This window comes from Tachyglossus aculeatus, chromosome X4 (genome assembly GCF_015852505.1).
Source record: "Tachyglossus aculeatus isolate mTacAcu1 chromosome X4, mTacAcu1.pri, whole genome shotgun sequence".
Lineage (NCBI taxonomy): Eukaryota > Metazoa > Chordata > Mammalia > Monotremata > Tachyglossidae > Tachyglossus > Tachyglossus aculeatus.
In genome coordinates this window covers 61392053-61419337 of record NC_052098.1, presented here as the reverse complement: position 1 = coordinate 61419337, position 27285 = coordinate 61392053, and the positions used below count along the sequence as shown (strand labels likewise).

Here is a 27285-nt window from a genome sequence, read left to right as displayed (position 1 = left end):
TCTAGTATTTATTTAGTGCCTGCTGAGTGCAGATCACTGCACTAAGAGCTAGAATTTCTGTAATCTATGTGTATTACGTTTTTCCTGGCCATAGTGAACTGGGAGGTGTGGGGGAGACAGGATAAGAGATGAGGAAAATATGGGATATGGCTTTCTCCATTTTTTTTTTTTAAAGTTAAAAGGTACTTGAGCATTTTCTCTGTGGAACCACTGCCCTGGGGAAAAAGCATTGAGAAGCAACTTTAAATTTATGTGGAAAATAAATACAGGAAGGTAAACTCCAAGACAGTTGTACCCAGGAAAAAAAAAATCCCTCCCCTTCCCCTAAACACCAGGAAGAATGGAGTCAGGCCACAGGAGTCATTCTTGAAAAACATACTTTAAAGTACCCCTCACCCCCTCTTTTCCTTTTCCTTGTGATGATTCTCACTGATCTTTGAAGTCTCCCTGTACTGTTCAAGGAATTCTTAATCCCTCCCTCCCCCATACTCCATACCCTAGAGCTCCACCAGCTGTTTCCAGAATACTAAGCAGGTACCTCATGCAGTAGTGAGGTATCTCCACCAATCTTCCTTCTGCAAGGGGGCTGGCAGATGTCTGGATGGAAACAGCAACAGAAGAGGGATCACCAGCAGAGTCAGTGTTGGCATCATGCTGTTTTGAAGTCATTCTGCTGATTCTTTTTTCCTGGAATTTCTACTCTGGTTTTCTTCCACCACCTTGTTCAGAGGGATTCAGTGGAGGACCTTTGTTAGCCATGTGAACAGCTCCAGACGAATCTGTTTGCAGTTCCTGGTTGAGACTCCACATTATTTACTTTTTCTGTAGGGCACATCTTGAACAGAAACAGTGAGGAAGAAACAATTTGAGTGAAAGTAAGAAAATGTATAAGTGTAGGAGGGAAAGGAGAATGAATAAACCCAAAGGTCACCAATGAATAATAATAATAATAACAGTGGCATTTATTAAGCGCTTACTATGTGCAAAGCACTGTTCTAAGCGCTGGGGAGGTTACAAGGTGAGCAGGTTGTCCCACGTGGGGCTCACAGTCTTAATCCCCATTTTACAGATGAGGGAACTGAGGCACAGAGAAGTTAAGTGACTTGCCCGAAGTCACACAGCTGACAAGTGGTGGAGCAGGATTTGAACCCATGACCTCTGACTCCAAAGCCCATGCTCTTTCCACTGGGCCACGCTGCTTCTCTATGCTGCTGCTGCTGCTCTTCTCTTAAAATGTAAGGTTCAGGGTTTTGAAATGGTTAGGACAGCACCGGGCACTCACTGAGTAATATTTTTTAAGAACCAGGGGTTAAAATGCATTCTCCAGAGCTTACTCAAAGTGTCCATGGAAGAAATAATAATAATAATAATAATGATGGCATTTATTAAGCACTTACTATGTGCAAAGCACTGTTCTAAGCACTGGGGAGGTTACAAAGTGATCCGGTTGTCCCATGGGGGGCTCACAGTCTTAATCCCCATTATACAGATGAGGGAACTGAGGTCTAGAGAAGTTAAGTGACTTGCCCAAAGTCACACAGCTGACAGTTGGCGGAGCCGGGGTTTGAACCCATGACCTCTGACTTCAAAGCCCGCGCTCTTTCCACTGAGCCACGCTGCTTCTCGAAAGTATTCTTCCTTTCAAAATGGAGTCCGTAACCATGAGATTTGACTAAGATTCTGCTCTGACTAGACTGTAATCTTTGTTGTGGCAATGGAACGTGTCTACCAACTCTGTTATACTCTACTCTCCCAAGCGCTTAGTACAGTACTTGGAATACAGTAAGTGCTCAATAAATATCATTGATTGATCCTTCCATCTCCTTCCACTCCCTCTGCATTGCCCTGACTTTCTCTCTTCATTCATCTCTGCTCCCAAACCCATGGAATTTATAGCAGTAGCTGACACTGATAAAGTCTTCAAATTCTGTTTCAAATTGCCAACCCCTAGCTTAGTGCATTCCATGCCTAGAGTATCTTCCTTAATGACAAAATAAGTTTTCATTTTCTTTGAGAAGGTGGGTTTGAAGGAAACAGACTATTCCTCCAAATTGAGAGATAGTAAGTTGGTTTCTGCCGTTCTAGATAATAATAATAATAATGAATGCATTTATTAAGCGCTTACTATGTTCAAAGCACTGTTCTAAGCGCAAGGGAGGTTACAAGGCAATCAGGTTGTCCCTCGGGGGACTCACAGTCTTAATCCTCATTTTACAGATGAGGTAACTGAGGCCCAGAGAAGTGAAGTGACTTGCCCAAAGTCACACAGCTGACAATTGGCAGAGCTGGGATTTGAACCCATGACCTCTGACTCCAAAGCCCGGGCTCTTTTCCACTGAGCCACGCTGCTTCTCTAAGTTTTGTGAGTGTATAGTGTCTGTTCCCTGCCACCCCTCCACCACTAATGCTCATATGGTGTTATGCAGGAGCATGCTGGACACCCCTTCCCCCAACAGTCGTGGGGGGGACGGGGACGACCCTTACCTGTTCCAGAGCGGGACCTGTTCATTGTTCCAGAGCCATTGTGTGCCCCTCCAAGTTCCTATTAACAGACATGACATTTCTGACATGGCCTGGGCACTTTACAACTTCTAACTTCCACCACCACCACCGGTACCACACTGCTCACCTTACAGTTCCACACCTTGCTTGCTTCCTGAAGCTGGCCTTGGACTTCAGGACCAAGAACCTGGGTGAACGCTTGTGAAGGCACTGATTGTAGTGCTAGTGGTTTGCACTCTGTTGTTCCTGCCAGTTGTGTTCCCCCTGGGTCATGGAGTACAGCAATAGAGTAGGTGGGCGGGGGTGCAACACTGCAAAATGCATACTGCAAACACAGTAGCACACAAGGAACAACCTTAATTTGTGCATCCGATGGTTGGGCTCCTTAATCCCATATCGGTCTTTTCTATCGCACTCATACCCACAGGCAAATTTCATTATTATGGCATCAGCTTCAAGTATAAAAAGACTATGTATCTGATCTGCAGAGAAAATATTTTCTGGTTCAGCTTTGACTGCTTTTTTTGATGTTCAGAATTTTAAACATCTCCCCCCCTTCCCCTCCTCCCCCTTCTCCTCCCCATCCTCCCCCTCCCCACCCTGCCTCCTTACCTCCTTCCCCTCCCCACAACACCTGTATATATGTTTGTACATATTTATTCTATTTATTTTATTTTGTTAATATGTTTTGTTTTGTTTTGTTTCCGGGTACCCCTTCTAGACTGTGAACCTGCTGTTGGGTAGGGACCGTCTCTATATGTTGCCAACTTGGACTTCCCAAGCGCTTAGTACAGTGCTTTGCACACAGTAAGCACTCAATAAATATGATTGAATGAATGAATGAAAGAAACATTCTTTTGTTCTCAATTTAAAGGGGGCCAGTGGTTTTCAGTCTTTTAACTGTATTCACTTGCCTAGTTTCCTGCATTGCATAATTCCCACCCCACTCTAAGTTTTGAAGAGGAAATGAAAGATTATTTTTGTGAGCAATGACAACAATGCCTGCCAGGGTAGGAAAAGGGAGTAAGGTCAGAATGGCATCAGGTAGGGCACAGACTGCCAGAGTTTCTTTGAAATGTGCATGCATGAATACCAGGGTTGGGAGAGGATTAGGGTCAGAATGTGGATAAAGGGCTCTCCAGAGTTATGACCTCTGGGGATGGGACACCTAATTGAGTGCCTATTGTATGCAGAACTTGGGAGAGTGTAGTGGAAAGGCAGTAGAAGAATTACAGTCTCAAGTACCCACTTGTCTTTCTCTGGTTCTTGCTTCTTTCCTCTTTTTTTGTTCTCTTTTTCCTTTTCTTTGGTATTTGTTGAGCACTTAGTATGTGCCAGGCACTGAATGAAGCACTGGGGTAGATACAAGCTTGTCAGGTTGGACATGATCCCTGTCCCACATGGGGCTCACAGTCTTAATCCCCATTTAACTGATGAGGTAGAGGCACAGAGCAGTGAAGCACTCACATAGGAAACAAGTGGTGGAGCCGGGATTTGAACGCATGTCTTCTCAACTCCCAGGCTCTATCCACTGGGCCATGCATATCCTGTTCCCTTTGTTGCTAGATTTATTTCCCCATGTAATAGCCCCTCTGTTGTTTTAGGGTTGCCAAAATTATGCAAAAAGTTAGGCAATTATGCAAATAAATTTTGTTGCTATCTAGAATCAATCTGTCTTTTTTCCTTGTTTTATTCCCTCATCTTGGCTGCTAGAATTTTACTTCATGTGTCTTCACCTTCAACATTCCATGTTCATTGTCCTTCCCAACACACCTCTTTATTCCTTACGTAGCACTCCCATTTCAGGCCTTCTAAAAAGCATTCAATTTTTTCCCCCTTATATTGGGATTGTTTTCTATTGTATCTTGGTTCTTCTTCAGACCCCCTTTGTTCCATTTAACTTCTCTGGGTTCATTTCTCTATTTCTCTTCTTTCCGTGAGCCCCTTAGAGCTTAACCAAGATTTCAAGTTAGCGAGCTTTGCCCTTGGATGTGGAGCAAAATGAGAAGTGGACCTGATGGCGGCAGTTGTTCCAGATGGCCACCAAGTCGCCGGGCGACTAAAGAATTAGTCAGACAGCATGTGACTGCCGAAAGTTTTAATAAAGTTTTTATTGGTAAGGCCGAAGACCGAATAGGGGGTAAAGCACCCGGCGGGCTCATTTCCTTAAGGGAAAAGGCCCCGAATGCCCGATACAATGGGCTTATATACTGCTGTTGCTGATCACAGTGATTGGTAGATTTGAAAACAGTGGGGACTGGATTCGTGCAGATTTGGTACAGAGCTGGTTGGAGTCTACCTCCTTATTTGGTTTGGTTCCTGGACCCAAGCAGTGGGCTGCAGGGTCCAAGGCCCATACCAGATATGGCAACAGAACCGCATACATTCAAACAATATCTGCAACCTTTCCATGGTGCATGAGGGGCCCCCATCAGACCTTTTGCTAAGAATGTAATTTCTCATATTCATTAGAATTCTTAGTAAATGCCACACATAGGAACTGCCTAACCTTCCAGAAGTTTTGGGAGGCATGTATTTATAGTATTTTGTTGTAGTTCTTAAGGCTGGCTTTCAAATAGCATCATAATGTTCATATTGCATAATAACGTCCATTTAAAAGCCTCCCAGTTTTACTGTACAGATTTGTAATTCCTAGCGTTTTTTCTTCTAAAAGGAAACTATGTGAAACCTTTATCAGTTTGTTTAGAAAAGAGGATTTGGTTATCTTCAGTGCTACAGGCCATTTTACTTTGTGGCTTTCTACAAAGATCATTATCATTCCAATCCCCACATTCTGTTCTTGAAGCAGAGAGAATATTACCAGGAGAACTCACTCTACTTTTGTAATTGCACTTTCCCAAGCGCTTAGTACAGTGCTCTGCATGCAGTAAGCACTTAATATATGATTGAATGAATGAATTCGATAAATAAAAGTTAAGTACCATCCTCTTAAGGAGCTCATTTTCATTAGATAATAAAGATGTAATCCTGAGTATTATGGCAAAATCCCTTAGTAATTGTCCAAGTGTTTTCATGTCATCATAGAAGATGTTTTAGGACTTTTCCATGCTTAATGGTTATTTCAATTCTCACTTTGCTAATTATAACTAAATACCGGGTTGGCAATTCTATAGTTTTGTGGAAAACCAAAGAAATATTTTTTCAAGAGTGTTTTATTTTAACTGAAGTAGAACACATGTTCCTTTGTGGTATTTTAAATACCCTCCATAAAGGCTTGAACAGTGGCATAGCAATTCAAAAAGTCTGTCATTAGGGAGCAGTAGCTCACAGGACATTTTTTTTCTTTAGGCTATTTTACCTTTTCATCTCAGTGGGAAATGCAGACTACCAATCTACTTTTGTTCATTCGCTTTGTAGATGGTTGTAGAGTTTGAATGATATTTTTTCTTCAGTTATGTGATCATCAAACCAAAGTACCAATACATAACCATTTCTCTGTTAGAAGGATCCTCACCTAATAAAGATTCAGTTTTGTGTAATGGTAATTAGTATTGATATTTGCTTTGTTTGCATAAATGACCAACCAATTTGTGGTAAGTTGTAGATCCCTTGCTGGAAATTTGCATTTTAAAACAGCCCGCCACTCTTTCAAGAAGAATAATTTTCATTATATTAATGAGTCCAGGGTGAAATGTGAAGAATAAATTGTAAAACAATCAAAACTTCTCTGCCTCGATTGTCCCTAAGTAGAGCAGAACAGCGAAGGGAGTGTGTGACCTTCAGATTCACGTGTATAAAACAGAGCAGTTGTTTAACGATAGAATTGTGACCTTATTTCAACTTGGAATAGACTTGATAATTTGATAGACTTCAATCACAACAATCTTTAAAAAACAACAGGGATTTTCAGAGTAGTTATATACCCCTCCCATTAAAATTAGATTTGGTCGTATTTTGGACATCCACTGGAGTTTTGTGAGCAATATACTAGATTTCTAGACCTCTAGACTGTAAGCTCATTATGAATAGGGAACCCATCTGCTAATTCCCAAGAGCTTCGTACAGTGCTCTGCACACAGTAAGCACTCAATAAATACGATTGTATGAATGAATGAATTCTCTTGTATTGTACTCTCCCAAGAGCTTAGTACAGTGCTCAATAAATACCATTGATTGATTTCTGTAAAATGTTATGAATTCATAATTGTTTTTTATATCAAGTAACTTCAGTCTATTCCGTTTATAGTTTGATGTTTTCATTTGGAATGAATTAAGGTGGAGTGCCAGTTATACAAAAATAGATGAGCAGATGGATTTACAGGGAAGCATAAATACATTACTTAAATGCAACCACTACGTTTTTAGAGAACTGCAAATCATACTGGCCATTGACTTGGCAATGTAAATAGAGAGCTGGGAACATATTTTGTTTTGGTTCTATTGAATATTTTATAGTAATATTTGGGAAAAAAATATCCTGTCACCCAAAGCAAACTTTGGGAAAGCAGCATGGCTTAGTGCAAAGAGAATGGACCTGAGAGTCAGAAGATCAGTGTTCTAATCTAGGCTCTGCTATTTGTCTACTGTGTGACCTTGGGCAAGTCACTCAACTTCTCTGAGCTTCAGTTACCTCATCTGTTAGATAAGATTAAGACTGTGAGCCCCATGTGAGAAATGAACTGTGTCCAACCTGATTATCTTGTATCTACCCCAGTGCTTACAGTGCCTGGCTCATAGTAAGCGCTGAACAAATGCCATAAAAAAAAGTTAGGGAATGCCATAATTTTACAGGGAAAGTGCCTAAGGGAAATTGATGATTTCCCTTACTCCCACTACTTTGGAAAACTAATTCACTCCCACAGTTGCAATTACCATTTCTAGGTGGATGACTCCCAAATCTAACTCTCCAGCCCCTGCCTTTCTCCTTCAATGCTATATAGCATCACCTCCTGCCTCTAGGACATCTCTGTAAGAATGTCCCCACCAATACTTCGAACTCAACATGTCCCAAACTGAATTCCTTATTTTCCATCCCAAATCCTCTTCTTCACCCTACTTTCCCATTACAGTTGGCAACACCACTATCCTTCCCTTCTCCCAAGCTCATAACCTTGGTGTCACCCTTGACCCCTCTCTCTCTTTCAGTCCTCATATTAAGTCTGTCACCAAAGATAGTAGACACTTCCTCCACAGCATGCCCAGAATCTATCCTTCCTCTCCATCCTTCCATTTTAGGATCCACCATACTGATCCAGGCACTTGTTATACCCCAAATCGATTGCTGCATCAACTTTCTCACTGATCTCTCTGCCTGCAGACTCTTGTCTGCCCAGTCCATACCTCACTTCGCTGCCCAGAACATTTTCTCAACATCGTGCCATGCATATCTCCCCACTCTTCAGAAACCTTCAGTGGTTACCCATTCCTCTCCACATCAAGCAAAAACTCCATACCATCAGCTTTAAGGTAATCAGCTCTCTTCCCATTACTTATCCTCTTTCCTCTCTCACTACAACCCAACCCACACATTTTACTCCTCTAATGCCAAACTTACTGTACCTCATTCTAATCTCTCTCACCCCTGACCTTCTCCTCCCACAGGAGGATTTAACATGTCCAAAACAGAGCTGTTTATCTTCCCACTCAAACCCTGTCCTCTCCCTGACTTTCCCGTCACAGTAGACAGCACCACCATCCTTCCTGTCTCACAAGCCCGTAACCTTGGTGTTACCCTTGAGTCCTCTCTCCCATTTAACCCACATTCAATCCGTCATCACATCCTGCTGGTCCCACCTTGACAACATCCCTAAAATCTGCCCTTTCTTCTCTATGCAAACTGCTTCCATGCAGCGTGGTCTAGTGGCAAGAATATGGGCTTGGGAGTCAGAGGACATTGGTTTTAATCCCAGCTCTGCCACTGGTCTGCTGTGTGACCTTGGGCAAGTCACTTAACTTCTCTGTGCCCCAGGTACCTCATCTGTGAGCCCCAAGTGGGACAACCTGATTATCTTGTATCTACCCCAGTGCTTAGAACACTGCTTGACCGTAGTAAGTGCTTAACAAATGCCATCATCATCATTATTATTAATACCATCACTCATTCATTCATTCATTCAATCGTATTTATTGAGTGCTTACTGTGTGCAGAGCACTGTACTAAGCGCTTGGGAAGTATAAGTTGGCAACATATAGAGACAGTCCCTACCCAACAGCGGGCTCACAGTCTAGAAGGGGGAGACAGACAACAAAACATGACAAAACAAAACACTCATCCTATCCTGCCTGGATTGCTGCATCAGCCTCCTTGCTGACCTCCCAACCTTTTGCCTCTCCCCACTGCAGTCCATACTTCACTCTGCTGCTTGGATCATCTTTCTACAGAAATGTTCAGGACATGTCACTCCCCTCCTCAAATATCTCCAGTGGTGCCTAGCCACCTTTGTATCAAATAAAAACTCCTCACTTTAAAGTGAGTGCTTTAAAGCACTCCGTCATCTTGCCATCATACCTCACCTCGCTTCTCTCCATCTACAACCCAGCCCACACACTTCGCTCCTCTTGGGCTAACCTCATTGTGCCTCGATTTCGCCCGTCTCGCTGCCAACCCTTGGCCCACATCCTACCTCTGGCTTGGAATGCCCTCCCTCCTCAAATCTGCCAGACAATTACTCTTGCCTCCTTCAAAGCCTTACTGAAGGCACATCTCCTTCAGGAGGCCTTCCCAGACTAAGCCCCACTATTCCTCATATTCCACTCCCTTCTCTGTCACCCCGACTTGCTCCCTTTGCTCTTCTCCCCTCTCCCAGCCCCATGGCACTTATGTATATATCTGTAATTTTATTTGTATTGATGTCTGTTCATTTGTATTTATGTCTCCCCCTCTCCCCCCCCCCCCCCCAACTGTCCCTCTAGACTGTGAGCTTGTTGTGGGCAGGGACTGTTAGTTTTTATTGTTGCATTGTATTTTCCCAGGAACTTAGTACAGTGCTCTGAATGAATGAGTGAATGAATGAATATCTGGTAGACCACTATTCTCTCCATCCTCAAGGCCCTTCTGAAATCTTATATCCTCTAAGAGGACTTTCTTGATTAATCTCTCCTCTCCCCACCCTTTTTACCTCACTACTGCATATATATCTGTAATTCTGTTTATCCATTTTGATGCTGTTGATGCATGTCTACTTGCTTTGCGACTGTCTCCCCGTTCTAGACGTGAGCCCGTTGTTGGGTAGGGATTGTCTCTATCTGTTGCTGAATTGTACTTTCCAAGTGCTTAGAACAGTGCTCTGCAATCAATCAATCAATCGTATTTATTGAGCGCTTACTGTGTGCAGAGCACTGTACTAAGCGCTTGGGAAGTACAAGTTGGCAACATATAGAGACAGTCCCTACCCAACAGTGGGCTCACAGTCTAAAAGAACTCTGCACACAGTAAGCGCTCAATAAATACGCTTGAATGAATGAATGAACTACTGTCACTCTAGCCCTTCTGCATCACCTAAGCACTTGGGTACTTACTCCTCCTCACTATGGCCCATATGTACTTATCTTACATCCTATTCTCCCTTCCTCTTAGATTATGAGCTCTGTGTAGGAAAGGTACTGTATCTAATCTGATTATCTTGTATATCTTCTGGGATCCCTGGAGAGAGCTTTGAGGGATACCCACAGTTAGTGTGGTGGATGGGAGAGTAAGAGCCAGTGAAAGAGGTGACACTGTCTGAAATACAATGTCCCCTTTTCCTGGAAACATTATCAAACCTTGCTTCACTGAAACTGTCCTCTCCTGGTCGTACTCTTGTTTCTCTGGCTGTCAGTTCTCAGTCTCCTTCATGGGCTTCTCCTCTGCTTCCCACCCCCTAACAGTGTGTGGGGGGGGGGTCCCTCAAGGTTCAGTTCTGGGTTCCCTTCTATTCTCCATGTACACCCACTCCCTTGGAGAACTCATTCGCTTCCATGGCTTTAACTACTTCCTCTATGTGGATGATACCCAAATCTACATCTCCAGCCCATATTTCTTTCCCATCTGCAGTTTCATATCTCCTCCTGCCTTCAAGACATCTCTACTTGGATGTCCTCTTGTCACCTCAATCTTAATAGGTCCAAAACATAACTCCTTATCTTCCCACCCAAACACTGTCCTCTTCCTGACTTTGACTTTCCTATCACTGTAGAAATCTCCACCATCCTTCCTGTCTCACAAGCTTGTAACCTTGGCATTATCCTTGACTCCTCTCTCTCATTCAATCCACATATTCAATCTGTCACCAAATCCTGTCTCTTCCACCTTTACAACATCACTAAAATCTTCCCTTTCCTCCCCTTTCAAACTGCTACCACGTTAATACAATCACTCATCCTATCCTGCCTGGATTACTGCATCAACCTCCTTGCTGACCTCCCAGCCTCCTGTGTCTCCCCACTCCAGTTCATACTTCATCCTGCTGCACAGATCATTTTTCTACAAAAAACATTCAGGATACATTTCCCCACTCCTCAAGAAATTCCAGTGGTTGCCCATCCACCTCCAAATCAAACAAAAATTCCTCACCATTGGCTTGTAAATACTCAATCACCTTGCCTCCTCCTTCCTCACCTCGCTACTCTGCTACTAAATCCCAGCCCACACACTTCACTCCTCTAATGTGAAGTCACTGTGCCTCGACCTTGTCTATCTCGCCGCCGGCCCCTCACCCACGTCCTTCCTCTGACCTGGAATGCCCTCCCTCCTCAAATCCCTCCTCAAATTCCTCTCTCCCCCTTCAAAGCCTTACTGAAGGCACATTTCCTCCAAGAGGCCTTCCCTGACTAAGCCTTCCTTTCTTCTCCTCCCACTCCCTTCTGTGTTGCCCTGACTTGCTCCCTTTGTTCTTCCCCACTCCCAGCCCCACAGCACTTATGTACATATCTGTAATTTTTTTTATATTAATGACTGTCTCCCGACCTCTAGATTGTAAGCTCGTTGTAGGCAGGGAATTTGTCTGTTTATTGTTATATCGTACTCTCCCAAGCATTTAGTACAGTACTCTGCACACAGTAAGTGCTCAATAAATATGATTGTATTGAAATACCAAGGTTAAGAAGTGTTATCCACAGCACCAGAGGTATCCCAGAGGTCGAGGAGGATTAGGACCTTGGAGAGAGTGTTCTCAGTGGAGGAAAGGAGACAGAAATTGGCTTGGACATGTTTTTTGGACCTCCCCTTCCTTTACAACCAAACTGTTACCAGGAAATGCTAATGAGTTTAAACGACAGATATACCAATGTTAAGTTTACCTATAAGATGAGATGCTTTTCCTCGCTGACATAGATGCCCCACAGCAGGACAAGCCCCAAGCCAGTCCCCTTTCCTGGGATCACCATGTTGTGACCTTGCTGCCCAAGGGCAGCCTGGGAAAACTCTCCTGTTCATTCACTCGTTCAGGTCCCTGAAGCTGGGGACCGGGTCAAAATCCTTAGGGTTCAGTGTCCCCTTGTCCTGTCCATCCACTCTGCTCCCTCAGGCAGCAGGCACTGTGGTTGTCTCGGGGGCCCAAGTGGGAAAATGAATGAATGAATCAATCAATCGTATTTATTGAATGCTTACTGTGTGCAGAGCACTGTACTAAGTGCTTGGGAAGTACTAGTTGGCAACAAATAGAGACGGTCCCTATCCAGCAGTGGGTTCACAGTCTAGAAGGGGGAGACAGAGAACAAAACAAAACGTATTAACAAAATAAAATAAATAGGATATGTACAAGTAAAAAAAATAAATAAATAGAGTAATAAATACATACAAACATATATGCATATATACAGGCACTGTGGGGAAGGGAAGGAGGTAAGGCTGGGGGGATCGAAAGGGGGGGAGGGGGAGAGGAAGGAGGGGGCTCAGTCTGGGAAGGCCTCCTGGAGGAGATGAGCTTTCAGTAGGGCCTTGAAGGGAGGAAGAGAGCTAGCTTGGCGGATGTGCGGAGGGAGGGCATTCCAGGCCAGGGGGATGACGTGGGCCGGGGGTCGACGGGGGGACAGGCGAGAACGAGGCACCGTGAGGAGATTAGCGGCAGAGGAGTGGAGGGTGTGGGCTGGGCTGGAGAAGGAGAGAAGGGAGGTGAGGTAGGAGGGGGTGAGGTGATGGAGAGCCTTGAAGCTGAGGGTGAGGAGTTTCTGCTTGATGCGTAGGTTGATTGGTGGCCACTGGAGATTTTTGAGGAGGGGAGTAACATGCCCAGAGCGTTTCTGGACAAAGACAATCCGGGCAGCTGCGTGAAGTATGGATTGAAGTGGGGAGAGACAAGAGGATGGGAGATCGGCAAGGAGGTTGATACAGTAGTCCAGACGGGATAGGATGAGAGCTTGAACGAGCAGGGTAGCGGTTTGTATGGAGAGGAAAGGGCAGATCTTGGCAATGTTGCAGAGCTGAGACCGGCAGGTTTTTGTGACGGCTTGGATGTGAGGGGTGAACGAGAGAGCAGAGTTGAGGATGACACCAAGGTTGCGGGCTTGTGAGACGGGAAGGATGGTAGTGCCATCAACAGTGATGGGAAAGTCAGGGAGAGGGCAGGGTTTGGGAGGGAAGACAAGGAGTTCAGTCTTCAACATGTTGAGCTTTAGGTGGCGGGCAGACATCCAAATGGAGATGTCCTGAAGGCAGGAGGAGATGCGAGCCTGGAGAGAGGGGGAGAGAGCAGGGGCAGAGATGTAGATTTGGGTGTCATCAGCATAGAGATGATAGTTGAAGCCGTGGGAGCGAATGAGGTCACCAAGGAAGTGAGTGTAGATCGAGAACAGAAGGGGACCAAGAACTGAACCTTGAGGAACCCCCACAGTAAGGGGATGGGAGGGGGAGGAGGAGCCTGCAAAAGAGACTGAGAATGAACGACCGGAGAGATAAGAGGAGAACCAGGAGAGGACGGAGTCTGTGAAGCCAAGGTTGGATAGTGTGTTGAGGAGAAGGGGGGTGGTCCACAGTGTCGAAGGCAGCTGAGAGGTCGAGGAGGATTAGGTTGGAGTATGAGCCGTTGGACTTGGCAAGCAGGAGGTCATTGGTGACCTTTGAGAGGGCAGTTTCCGTGGAATGTAGGGGACGGAAGCCAGACTGGAGGGGGTTGAGGAGAGAGTTGGTGTTGAGGAATTTGAGGCAGCGCATGTAGACAACTCGTTCAAGGAAAAGGGCTGACAGGTTCCCAAGGGAAGATGGTCCTGCTTGTGGATCCCTTCTCCTTGTCCTCCTTGACATTTCTTTTATGTGCTGTTGCCACTTTGCTTTACTCCTTGGGAATGAAATGATGAGGAGTGGCAGTGCCCTGGAGTCCAGTGATGGGGAGTTAAATGATCTAGGTCCATGAGTAAGATCCTTGGTGCATGTAGGGTCCCGTGACCCTCACATTCTGCCAAATGACCACCTCTGTGGCCCTGTGTGGTCCATCCCTTGTCCCCCAAGGGCAGTTTTGGAAAGTAGGGAACTGGACCCTGAACCTCTGACCTACCTTGGACTCCCAGTCATGAGGGATAGGTTTTCCCATCTGTATCCAGGGACTCATCCTGGGCTCCATCCCTTTGTACTTGGCCAGGAACACGTCCATATTGATCTCAGAAAGTATCTGCTCCCTTTTTCCTGATTCAGCAAAAGTCTTCTTTATTCTTTTGGGGCCTTGGTGGACTTTGGCCCCTCTGCCCTCTTCTACTGGGGTCCCTTTGGACATATCCTCCTGGCTCCTGGAAGACTTCCCTGAGGGGTTCATTCATTCATTCAATCATATTTATTGAACGCTTACTGTGTGACAAGCACTGTAATAAGCACTTGGGAAAGTGCAATAGAACAATAAGCAGTGACATTCCCTGCCCACAATGAGCATACAGTTTAGAGTGGGCGAGACAGACACCAATACATATAAATAAAGTTACAGATATGTGCATAGTTGCTTTGTGGCTGGGAGGGGGAAGAGCAAAGGGAGCAAGTTAGGGAGATGCAGAAGGGAGTGGGAGATGAGGAAAAGTGGAGTTTAGTCTGGGAAAGCCTCTTGAGAATGTGCCTTCAATAAGGCTTTGAACCTGGGGAGAGTGGTTGTCTGTCGGGATAGAGGAGGGAGGGCATTCAAGGCCGGAGGCAGGACGTGGGTGAGGGGTCAGTGGCGAGACAAGTGAGATGGAGGCACAGTGAGAAGGGTAGCACTAGAGGAGCGAAGTGTGTGGGCTGGGTTGCAGATGGAGAGAAGTGAGGTGAGGTAGGACGGGGCAAGGTGATGGAATGCTTTGAAGTCAGTGGAGAGGAATTTTTGTTTGATGCGGAGGTGAATGGGCAACCCCTGGAGTCTTTTGAAGAGCGGAGTTACATGTCCAGAATGTTTTTATAGAAAAATGATCTGGGCAGCAGAGTGAAGAATGGACTGGAGTGGGAAGAAACAGGAGGCTGGGAGGTCAGCAAGGAGGCTGATGTAGTCCAGGCGGGGCAGGATGAGTGTATTAACGTGATAGCAGTATGGATAGAAAGGAAAGGGTGAATTTTAGCGAAGTTGTGAACGTGGGACCAACAGAATTTGATGACAGATTGAATATGTGGGTTGAATGGGAGAGAGGAATCAAGGATAATGCCAAGGTTATGGGCTTGTGAGACAGGAAGGATGGTGGTGACATCTACAGTGTTGGGAAAGTTAGGGGGAGGACATAGTGGAAAGATAAGGAAGATCAGCCTCTCCACTCTAATCCATACTCCATTCTGCTGCCCAAATCATTTTCCTTCAAAAACATTCAGACCACGTTTCTCCACTCCTCAAGAAACTCCAATGGTTGCCCATCCACGTCCACATCAAACAAAAACTCCTCACCATTGGCTTTAAAGCACTTTATCACCTTGCTCCCTCCTACCTCATCTCACTACTCTTCTACTACAACCCACCCCACAAACCTCTTTCCCCTAATGCTAAACTTCTCATTGTACCTTGATCTCGTCTATCTCGCAGTCAACCTCTCGCCCACATCCTACCTCTGGCCTGGAATGCCCTCCCTCCTCATATCAGACAAATAATTGCTCTCCCCCACTTCAAAACCTTATTGAAGGCACATCCCCTCCAGGAAGCCTTTCCTGAGGTAGCCTCTTCTCCCACTCCCTTCTGCGCCACTCTTACCTGCTCCTTCATTCATTGATTCAATCGTATTTATTGAGCTCTTACTGTGTGCAGAGCACTGTATTAAGTGCCTGGATAGTACAATACAGCAAATAGAGAGACAATCCTCACCCACAGTGATGCTGTAAACATGCATCAATATAAATAAATAGAATTATAGCAATATAGAGATACATAAGTACTTTGGGGCGGAGATGGGGGAAGAGCAAAGATTGCTAGTCGGGGTGATGTGAAAGGGAGTGGGAGCTGAGGAAAAGTGGGGCTTAGTCTGGGAAGGCCTCCTGGAGGAGATGCACCTTCAGTAGGGCTTTGAAGTGGGGGAGTGATTGTTTGGAGGATTTGAGGAGGGAGGGGGCTCCACGCCAGAGGTATGATGTGGGCCAGTGGTCCACGGCGAGACAGGTGAGATCAAGGCATAGTGAGAAGGTTGGTACTAGAGGAGCAGAGTGTGTGGGCTGGGATGTAGAAGGAGAGAAGAGAGGTGAGGTAGGAGGGGGCAAGGTGATGGAGAGCTTTAAAGCCAATAGTGAGGGGTTTTTGTTTGATACAGAGGTGGACAGGCAACCACTGGAGATTTTTGACGAGGGTGACATGTCCTGAACGTTTCTGTAGAAAGATTATCCAGGCAGCCAAGTGAAGTTTGGACTGAAATAGGGAGAGGCAGGAGGTTGGGAGGTCAGAAAGGAGGCTGATGCAGTAATCTTGGTGGGATAGGATGAGTGACTGTACTAACATGGTAGCAGTTTGGATGGAAAGGAAAGGGCGGATCTTAGTGATGTTGTGAGGGAGAGACCGACGGGATTTCCCCACAGCACATATATATCTGTAATTCATTTATTCATGTATTTATTTATTTATGTTAATATCTGTCTCCCCCTGTAGACTGTGAACTCGTTGTGGTCAGGGAATGTGTCTGTTGTTATACTGTACTTTTCCAAGTGCTTAGTACAGTGCTTTGCACACAGTAAGTGCTCAATAAATAAAATTAAATAAATGAATGAATAAGGAGCTCTGTTTTGGACATGTTAAGTTTGAGATGACGGAAGCACATCCAAGGAGAGCTGTCTTTTAGGCAGGAGGAGATGCGAGCATGGAGAGAGGGAGACAGAGGTCTGTGTCCCATGGTCCCTTCAGTTGAGGGAGGGAAAGGTTTGTGTCCCAAGGTCCCTTCAGTCTTTAGGACCTACTTTCCCCCTTCTTAAATGGGCCCCTTTACCTTTCTTCCCAGCTTTCTGGGTTGGAAATCAAAGCTTTTGATATGCTACTTTCCTTTTGCGCTTCCCCGTCATCTTGGTGTCCTAAGGGTTTGTGGTCTTATCTACATTTGAATGCTCCCTGCTGCCTTTCTGAAATCAGGGGAGTCCATCCCACCCTGTACTACCTTTGCCAGTCCTCACTGGTTTCCTGGCCAATCGGGAATAAAATTCTCCTGCACCTCAGAGGCGGTGTCCCTTCTGGCAGCCTTTTCATCTTCTAAAATTGCACTGTTGGGCACCCAATTTTAACTCAAACCAGGCCACAAAAATTATTCGATCGTCACTCATGTGCAAGTGTGTGGACGTGGAGGTGAATAGGGATAATAGGCTTGGAATTTAAAATATCTCATCCTAATAATGACAGTACAACTAGGGCATACTTATGGAAATGTATGTAGTATTTTAGAATCTTGGGATAGTTTGATTCCTGCGTTTGAAAGGATTTCTTAATGTAACTTTCTTTGCACATGCTGCATGAAAGGAACCTTGGGTATAAAATGAATAAAAAGGTGTGCAATTTTTGCTCGCTATTCCATTCATTTCTCATTTCTGTTTTTCTATGGAAATGGAAGAGCAAAGGAAGAGAAATGCACAGAGGATTTGCATTTTCCTCTGCTTATATTGTCATGTCTCCCTCCTCTAGGATGCTATCGTTTCATATGATTGTTAGAAATAGCATCTCTGTTTAAAATGTTGATCCATTCATGTTATTGTTTTGTAATATCATTGGCTAGAGGCAGCCAAACAGTAAATTGATCAAGTGTTTTGGATTCTAAACTAAGGGAATTAAATGTCCTTGATAAGCTCTCTAAATACTGAAGTCTTTGAATATTTGTCATGGTAGAAATTCTAACTGCCTAACAAATCAGGATTTCTCCACCAATGGAAGCACTGCTACTGATTTGCATTTGCAGCATGTTACTAAGTAACTGGGGGTGGCTTGAATGCCACATTAGAAAAGGGACAAAGAAATGGGGATCTTAGGCATGAAAGCTTTCATGCTAAAGCAATTTCACATGCAGTGGTGTAGTTAGTGAAATTAAGCCATTTCATGTTTTAAGACTGTAACTTCACTAGTGATTAGCATAATTTCTTAGTGTTGCTCAGTTCATTAGTTATTAATCAATCTCATCCCATGCTTTATGGCAGATTGTCAAGTGCTATTGGGCCCCCTCGGTGTACTTCAAAGCAGTGTAGACAGACAATGGGGACAGATAATGGAGTGGGCTGCAAGAAGCAGCAGCAGGGCAGGAGCAGGTGATGAAAGAGAGCCTTGTTTAGCTCTCCAGGTTTTGAGGCATACAGCAGCTGCTTTTTATCTTCTTTTCTTTCTCTTTTTGGTCTTTGTCACCACTGTTGCTACTTTTCAGGACAGCTGGTCTCCCATGAGAATGAGTATTTCTGTTGTGTGGGGGTGGGGGGCTTGCATGTGTTTTGTTGGGGTGGTGGGTGGGAAAGGGGCATGTGATGAAGGGAGAGGATATGTGAGGGGATGAGGAAGGATCTATTTCATGTGAAACTTTAAGAATGCAGGGACCCGGTTTCTAAGGAACGTTGAAAATTTTTACGTGGTGGCACAGGGAGGTGAAGTCTTCTGCTGTGTTTGGTAAACCTTTACATGGGTCACATTTTCTGGGCCAGACCTGATCTGGCCAAAATTCTGGGTCAAGTTTGCCAGACTCCCCCAAGTTTTCAAAGACTGTCTGGCACAAGATGGATGAGTTGCAGGCTTTAGATGCAGGCACAGCTTGCCAGCATGCCTAGGCTGATCTTTAAGGCCCAATTGTCTTTAGGGTCTACTTCAACAAGTCAAGGGTAATTTACAAGGCTGTGGGTTTGTTTTGCTTTGAAATTTCCATTTCTTTACTTTGTTAATGTTAGAAGTGGAGAGAGAAAGAAACTGAACAGAAGAGATAAGCCAAAACATTGGCAACTTGAAAAGACCCTTTCTTTTTCCTTCATTGCCCTGAGGACCCAACTTTTTCACAGCAATCATTGTCACCATACAACAATATTCAGTTACAGGTAGGATGGCCGGTCATCCAGTTTTATATTATGCATCTTGGCTTTCAGCTGGTCTGTCCCCTGTCTAGTTTTTAATGCTCAGGGCTGAATTTTCCTATGTCTTGGCTCCTGCCACCAAGTTCTATGGCTAGGATGCTGTTCCAAACTTCCCACTGACATGGAAGGGAACACAAAAGCTCTGGAGCAGTGTGAAGAGAGGGGGTTCAGGAGAAACACTCTAGGATGATGCATAAGCGATAAACTCTGCAAAATGCTGCTTGTGATGTTAGCATGTCATGCTGCATGTGTACAATATGTATAACATCATACACATCTCCCTCTCCAGAATTCAGGTGGGTTGGTTGGTGGCTATTGATGGCCGCCTTAGTTATAGGTGTTCCTCACATTACTTAGTGACATGTTGCACTGAGTTTTTTTGAAACATCTCTCTAGCGAAGAGTGAAACCAGTTTTACGAAGTGAAAGGGAGGATTAAATTCCAGTTCAAAAGAGAGCAGCACATTCATATCATAGCTAAAAGTGAGAACCTCAGAGTGTTTTCAAAGATACTTAATGACAAAGATGAGACAAAAATTTGATCCCTAGAAACCCAAATTCTTTTTGCTTTTTTTTTGTGAAGCTTTTTTGTGAAGGAATTTAGAGTAGAAGGGTCAAAGAATACTGCCCCTGAAAAAGGAGGGAAGCATTTGGCACAATTCCAATGTAGAACCCGCATAATGTGGACCCAAAAGCAGGGGTTAGGTTTCAGATTCTAAAAGACAATAAATGAAAATCATTATGCAAAGAAACCGTGTGAAGTCATGGACAACTGCACTCTTACTGGGCTTTTCCTACAAAGCTGTATAGGATAAACAGAACAAAGACTACTTAGTTATTCATGTAGGATTAAGCAATGATCAGATCCCTTAGTATTATTAATTGTAATGGATATAGAAAACCTTTATGGTTTCTACATGGCTCTGTACATAGAGAAATCCTAAATGGCTGCTACTGTTTGAGTTGTTTTAAATGCTATGCTCACTGTCCTTTGAAAGAACATCTTGAAAAAAGGATATTGAGTTCCACTATATGGAGATTGGCTAATCCTTTAATTTGATTGGATTGCATTGGTCAGTAGCGTCTTGCTCATGGTTGGAAGCACACATTTAGGCCCCGGGAGATGACATTATTATTATTCAAGAATCTTCATTCACTGTGGCACAGTTTTCACTTATTACTGTGCTAATCTTCAGGCTTTTTTGCAAATTATTGAGGGAGGTAGCATAGCTTGATTGGAAAAATAACTGGATTGAAAACTCCCTTATTTTTGTTCTTCTCTCTGAGTTTGCAGTTTCCCTCAGTCATGAGTGAAGCACAGTTGAAGGCTTGGTAGTAAGAAGACTTGGGTCCAGATATGGCTCTGCCATTTACTTGTTTTCTGTGGTTCCTGAACCCTGTACATATTCCCCACATATAAAACGGGGGTGATGATAATGCTTTGTCCCAAAGATTTGAGGATGTGTTGTCCATTAGGCATTTTGAAGCTCATGCACAGAGTCCTGGACAGATGGGTTGGAGAGGAACAGAATAATTCAATTCCTATTTGCATCGCAAGAGGAATCAAACTGCCTAGGTGAAACCCCACAAATGGTCTTCTAACTTCTTTAAGCCTCAAAAAAACCCCAAAGTATTCATTATGTTACTGGAAAATTGCATCTGTGGCATAATGTTTAGGTGGTCATTGGCATTTATGATCTGCTTTCAAACATGCCAAGCATTGTGCTAAGTGTTGGGGCAGATACAGTGCAATCAGATCAGACACAGTTTATGTCTCATGTTGGGTTCACAGTCTGAGGGAGGGAGAATAGATATTTATAGCCCGTTTTACAGATGAACTTCGATCTGTTCCCTTTGGGCACTTGGTATCCACCCCACCCTCAGCCTCACAGAACTTAAGTACATATCCATAATTTATTTACATCAATGTCTGTCTCCTCCTCTAGACTGTAAGCTCCATATGGGCAGAGAATGTGTCTACCGACTTTGTTGTATTGTACTCTCTTAAGTGCTTAATGCAGTGCTCTACACACAGTAAGTGCTCAGTAAATACCACTGATGATGATAATGATGGTGAACTCCTTGAGTGCTTCAAAGCCATCATTGTCCTGCATATTTGAGGAAGACACCAACCGATGAGTTGCAATTGGCCGTTTTGGTGGCTCCAGGGGTCCTTTAGGACATTCATTTTTTCATATGATCTCATTTATTGAGTGATTACTGTGTACAAAGCACTGTACTAAGTGCTTGAGCAGGGTACTAAGCTGTTGACATTCTAACACTGAAACCCAAAAAAGATAAGTAGAGGTGACAAGTGGAAAGATAAATGGAGAGTGGAGAGCCACCATCGCCCTCCAGCTCCTGAATTATTATTATTGTCCAGTTATTCTTGGACTTAGTTGTCGGTCTCAGAATGTTATTTATTTGTAGTAATGAAGCACTGATGGGAGATATTCATAACAGGTCACAAAATATATGCCTAAAATAGTAGAAATACTCTAACTCTGTGTACCAGGTCCTTGGGAAATACAGAATAACGAAGTGACACATTCCCTGCCCACAGTGAAATAATTATGAATTCATTAAATAACTATATCAGCAGTTGGTATTTAGGAATGTGTAGCCACCTTAGTTTTTGTAAATGTCCTTGGTCAGTAGGGCTTGAGAATCTGGGTGAGCTGGGTGGCCGAGTGGAAAGAGCAGAAGCCAGGAAGTCAGAGGACCTGGATTCTAATCCCGGCTTTGCCACTTGCCTGCTGTGTGACGTTGGGCAAGTTGTTGAACTTCTCTGTGCCTTAGTTTCCTTATCTGTAAAATAGGGGCTTAAATATCAGTTCTCCCTCCCCCTTAAACTGTGAGCTCCATGTGGGAGAGGGACTGTGTCCAACCTGATTATCTTGTATCTTCCCCAGTGCTTGGCACTTAACAAATACCACAAGTATTATTATTACAATTAAAAAGATGTCAGATTTCAAATATCCTTATCTGCTACTTTCCAATAGCAGGTGCAATTTCAATTATGTCATGACACATTAAAATGAGAAGAAAATATTTCATGATGGGTAGGGAAACACTAGTGTCCTTAATTCAAGAACAAAGTGTGAAAAACTGCAAATTTCCTATCTAGAGATATTCACACTTGATTGGATGACTAACTCTTAAAACAAAATTAAAGGCTCAGCTTCTTACTGAAAAAATTGTGCTTCATTCAACTTTGGGGGAAACTGCAAATTCAGAAAAAAGAACAAGAATAATGAAATTTGCAAAAGCTATTTTCCCTTCAAAGCCCTACTGAGAGCTCATCTCCTCCAGGAGGCCTTCCCAGACTGAGCCCCCTCCTTCCTCTCCCCCTCCCATCCTCCCTGCCTTACCTCCTTCCCCTCCCCACAGCACCTGTATATATGTTTGTACATATTTACTACTCTATTTATTTTACTTGTACATATTTACTATTCTATGTATTTCATTTTGTTAATATGTTTTGTTTTGTTGTCTGTCTCCCCCTTCTAGACTGTGAGCCCGCTGTTGGGTAGGGACCGTCTCTATATGTTGCTAACTTGTACTTCCCAAGCACTTAGTACAGTGCTCTGCACACAGTAAGCACTCAATAAATACAATTGAATGAATGAATGAATGAATAAGCAAGATCAAAGTTTTCTTCTGCTATAACAAAAACACTAAATGTCCAAGTAAAAACAATAAATCTTAGGTTTTCACATCAATTTATGTCAGTTTGTAACAACTTTTTTGATTCTTTGGTTGCAGGTTCATCTGTACAAGTACTTTCTTAAACAGTGGCTAGATATCCATGATAACCAGGTACAGGGTTAATGTATAGTTTAGGGGATTAAAATGCAATAGTCTCAAAGATAGATGGCCTTTGCTAGTGTCACCACTGAATGGGTACTTTTCTTTCACATGGGAGAGTTGGGACTGCCCCGTTCCCTGCTGGCCCTAAAGGGTGATCATTTTCGAATCCATATTTCTTTTATTCTGAGGAGGATTAATACTTTTCCAGCGATTGCTCTACTAGTAAAAATTTCTCTGTGCCTTAGTTTCCTCACCTGTAAAATGGGGACTCAATACCTGTTCTTTCTCCTCCTTAGATTATGAGCCCCATGTGGATGGGACTGTGTCTGATCTGATTATCTTGTTGGACTTAGTACAGCACTTGACACATACTAACTGCTTAAAAAACACAATTATTATTATTATTATTATTATTATCATTATGACAATCCCTGGGACTGCCAAATAGCCAGAGGGTTTTAAAGTGATGTAATTTTCCAAAAGAAAAAGCTTCAGTAGTAAATGAGTGTGTGTATTCGTGTGAGTTTCTTCCAGCATGGGTCCACCCATCAGCTTCAATGCTGCTCACTGTGTTTATTTGAGAAGCAGCATGGTCTAGTGGATAGCACCTGGGCCTGGGTGTCAGAAGGACCTGGGTTCTAATCCCAGCTCTGTCACATGTCTGCTGTGTGATCCTGGGCAAGGCAGTGCACTTCTCTGTGCCTCAGTTATTTCTTCTGTAAAATGGGGATGAAAAGTGTGAGCCCCATGTGGGAGAGGGACTGTGTCCAACCTGATTTCCGTGTATCTACCCCAGTGCTTATAACAGAGCTTTGCATAGAGTAAGCACTTAACAAATACCACCATTATTATTTTTACTATTCAGTGTTCCCTGACTATGCCCAGAAAAACTGACCAGGTAACCTGAGGTGGAGTGATTTAACTAGGCTAAACCTGTCTTTTGGGGATGAGAATTTTGTTTTTATGGTATTTAAGTGCTTACTATGTGGCAGGCACTGTACTAAGCACTGGCATAGCTACAAGCTAATCAGGTTGGACACACTTCTTGTCCCTCATGGAACTCACAGTCCCAATCCCAATTTTACAGAGGAGGTAACTGAAGTTAAGTGAAGAGAAGTTAAATAACTTGCCCTAGGTCACACAGCAGACATATGACAGAGCAGGATTAGAACCCAGGTCCTCTGACTTCCAGACTCATGCTCTTTCTACTATGCCACACTACTTCTCACATTTATGAATGAAGTACTTTTTATATGAATTGGCAAGAAGCAAATCTGATGCATTGCCAACCCACCATGTGCAGTTAACTAAGGTGCAGACCAAGGCAGTATGAAGCAGTGGACCACTTGCCCAGGAGTCTGTGATTGATATCAGCTTGTCTGCCTGCTTGCAAGTCAGACTTCCCATTCACTTCTTCTGGGTCCTTCCTGGCCAATTATTCTACTGTGGCTCTGAACCAGACTTAATCTTCTCCTATAGTGGAGGCCTACTGCTGCTTAACTCTGCTAAAGAACCAATTCTTCAGTGAATTGTGCACAAGACCCATTAGTCCACTTTCCTTAAAAGAAACCCATGTAGCTTTTAGCTGCCCTACTGAAGGAAGCATGTGGCTATCTTATATTGGGTATCTTTGGAAGCATTGTGGCTGAGTGGAAAGAGCACGGGATTTGGAGTCAGAGATCATGGGTTCAAATCCCAGCTCTGCCAACTGTAAGCTGTGTGACTTTGGGCAAGTCACGTAACTTCTCTGTGCCTCAGTTACCTCATCTGTAAAATGGGGATTAAAACTGTGAGCAGCCCCCCCCCCCCCCCCCCCGGGACAACCTCATCACTTTGTAACCTCCCCAGTGCTTAGAACAATGCTTTGCACATAGTAAGCGCTTAACAAGTACCATTCATTCATTCATTCAACCATCATTATTATTATTATGGTATGTACATTCACAGATATACTTTCCGTCTTTCATTCTCAAAAGTGATACCGCTGATGGAAAAATCCCATCCTGTGCCTGGAAAATGAAGAACTGCAATAGTACTCAGTGACAATGTCACATCAGCCTGATTGGAACAAAGAGCCCTAAGTATAAGCATGGCTTAATGGAAAGAGCACGGGTTTGGGAGTCAGAGGATGTGGGTTCTAATCCTCACTTCACCACTTGTCTTCTGTGTGACCTTGGGCAATCCACTTCAGTTCTGTGTGCCTCAGTTGCCTCATCTGTAAAATGGGGATTAAGACTGAGCCCCACATGGGACTTCCTGATTACCTTGTATCTACCCCAGGGCTTAGAACGTGCTTGGCACATAGTAAGTGCTTAACAAATACCATTATATTATTATCATTATTATTATTATTATTATTACAGAGATTAAGGTGAATAGTGAAAGAGCCCTGTGCCATCATTGGGGGCTTTCATCTCTAAATTCTGTCCAGAATAGCCTCTGGAATCACCTTAGAAGCTCCTGTTCCTCTGTTAGACTTGCTGCATCCTATAGTCCTCTAATTTGCCCCTCCCTGGAATCGGCAGGTTGGGGATCTCTGCCTAGTGCACCCCAAATCCTTGCATCCGTATCACTCCCAGCACTGCACATCTGAAACCCAGGCATCTCCCCAAAGGTGAGGTGGTCATCCTACCACCCCTTTCCCAGGGCTGGTTACCGGAAGCTTACCAAGAATGTGCTCTGTCCCCTGGCTTCCCAGGTCACTGCATCACTCTGGCTCCAGGTGCTTCTACTCCAGGGAGTACCACAGGCAGACACCAATCAATCGTATTTATTGAGCATGTTCTTGCAATAATTCATAATCAGATCACAAACAGACAGCATTCCAGTCCAAACTGCCTTTCCTTAGATCTACCACTTTTTCCTCTTCATCTCTCCTCAGGGCCCTGTGTATTTAATAATTGTGGTTTTTGTTAAGCGCGTACTATGTGGCCAAGCACATAAGGGTAGATACGACATAATCAGGTCCCATATGAGTCTCACAGTTTAAGTAGGAGGGAGAACAGGTATTGAATCCCTATTATGAAGATGAGGGAACTGAGACACAGAGAAGTTAAGTGACCTGCCCAAGGTCACACAGCAGGTATGTGGCAGAGGCAGGATTAGAACCCAGGTCATCTGACTCCCAGTCCCATACTCTTTCCACCAGACCACACTGCTTCTCTATTTCCCCGTAGGCTTCTGAGAGCTCTTGTTCCTCTGGTCATCCATTCGTATTTATTGAGCATTTACTGTATGCAGAACACTGAATTAAGCTCTTGGGGGAGTACGATGAGCTTACAATCTAGAGGAGGAGACAGACATTGTTATAAATAAATAAATTACAGATATGTACGAAAGTGCTGAGGGGCTGGGATGGGGGATGAATAAAGGGAGTGAGTCAGGGAGATGCAGAAGTGAGTGGGAGAAGAGGAAAGGAAGACTTAGTCAGGGAAGGCCTGTTGGAAGAGCTGTGCCTTCATTAAGGCTTTGAAGGCGGCGCAAGTCCCTGTCTGTCGGAAATGAGGAGGGAGAGCATTCCAGGCTAGAGGCAGAACATGGGTGAGCAGTTGGTGGCAAGATAGATGAGATCGAGGCACAGTGAGAAGGTTATCATTAGAGGAGCCATGTGTGCAGGCTGGGTTGTAGTAGGAGAGTAGTGAGGTGAGGTAGGATGGGACAAAATGATTAAGTGCTTTAAAACCAATGGTGAGGAGTTTTTGTTTGAGGTCCTTTCCTCTTCTCTTGGGGAATTACATGTTCCAGTCTGACCCTCTCTGTGTCCTTTGGTTGCCAGGGTTTCTCAGTGTCATTTCTTCCTCTCAGGGACAGGAACCCTTGTTCCTCCGGAGTCCTAACCTCAGGACCCCTAAATCTCCAGGACGTCTCTGATCCCTCCTTGTGTCCTGAGTCCCTCTGGGGTTACTGCTCTGAGCTTTCTCTGAGTCCTGCTCTCCCAGGGACACGGCTTCCTACCTTTCACCTCAAAATAACTGAAAGTCTTCATCCCCAACAACCTTCCCTCCCCCTTCCTTCCCTCTCCCCCTCCCCACCAGGTCCTTCCCAATCCTTCCCTCTGATTGGCCCAGTTCCAAGCTAATAGCTACTTAATTAAACTTCCCTCTGGGTTGGGCACTTAGAAGTCTATCTTCTGACTTTCTCATTTCCTTCCTGAGTGTTGTACTGATCCCGACAGGCACTTCTCGACCACACCCTCTATCAGGCAGCTATCAAGACTGGTCACCATCAGTGCATTATTGCTGTTATAAAGATAAGTCCCCATGAGTCTGGAGTGTCTGATCAATACCTGACCTGCTGCTTCCTTTGACCAGGGCCAGACAGGCCATGGAGAGAACCATCTTTGGAGAGCTTTGAGGAAAGCCAGGGGGTCAGCAGAGATGAGTTCCCCCAACCTGATCTTTCACTGGCCCACCTACCTCTCTCCCTCCCAGCCCACCTTGACTGGCTGTTTTTTCCAGCTGCCTGTCCTACCATTGCAGTCATGACTCCTTACTTCTCGAACAACTACTAGCCTCCATCATTTGATGGAGCCTTTAGACTAGTTGGTAGTTACTGAACATTTCCAGGGTGCATGGCATTCTACTGTTCTGT

The 27285-nt window shown here is 44.2% G+C and overlaps 1 protein-coding gene across 1 annotated transcript in view; it reads left to right on the top strand.

Moving 5' to 3' along the window:
• Positions 1 to 27285, top strand: part of IGFBPL1 (insulin like growth factor binding protein like 1) — a 66365-nt gene that overhangs the window by 13765 nt on the left and 25315 nt on the right. The gene's annotated exons all lie outside the window — the stretch shown is intronic.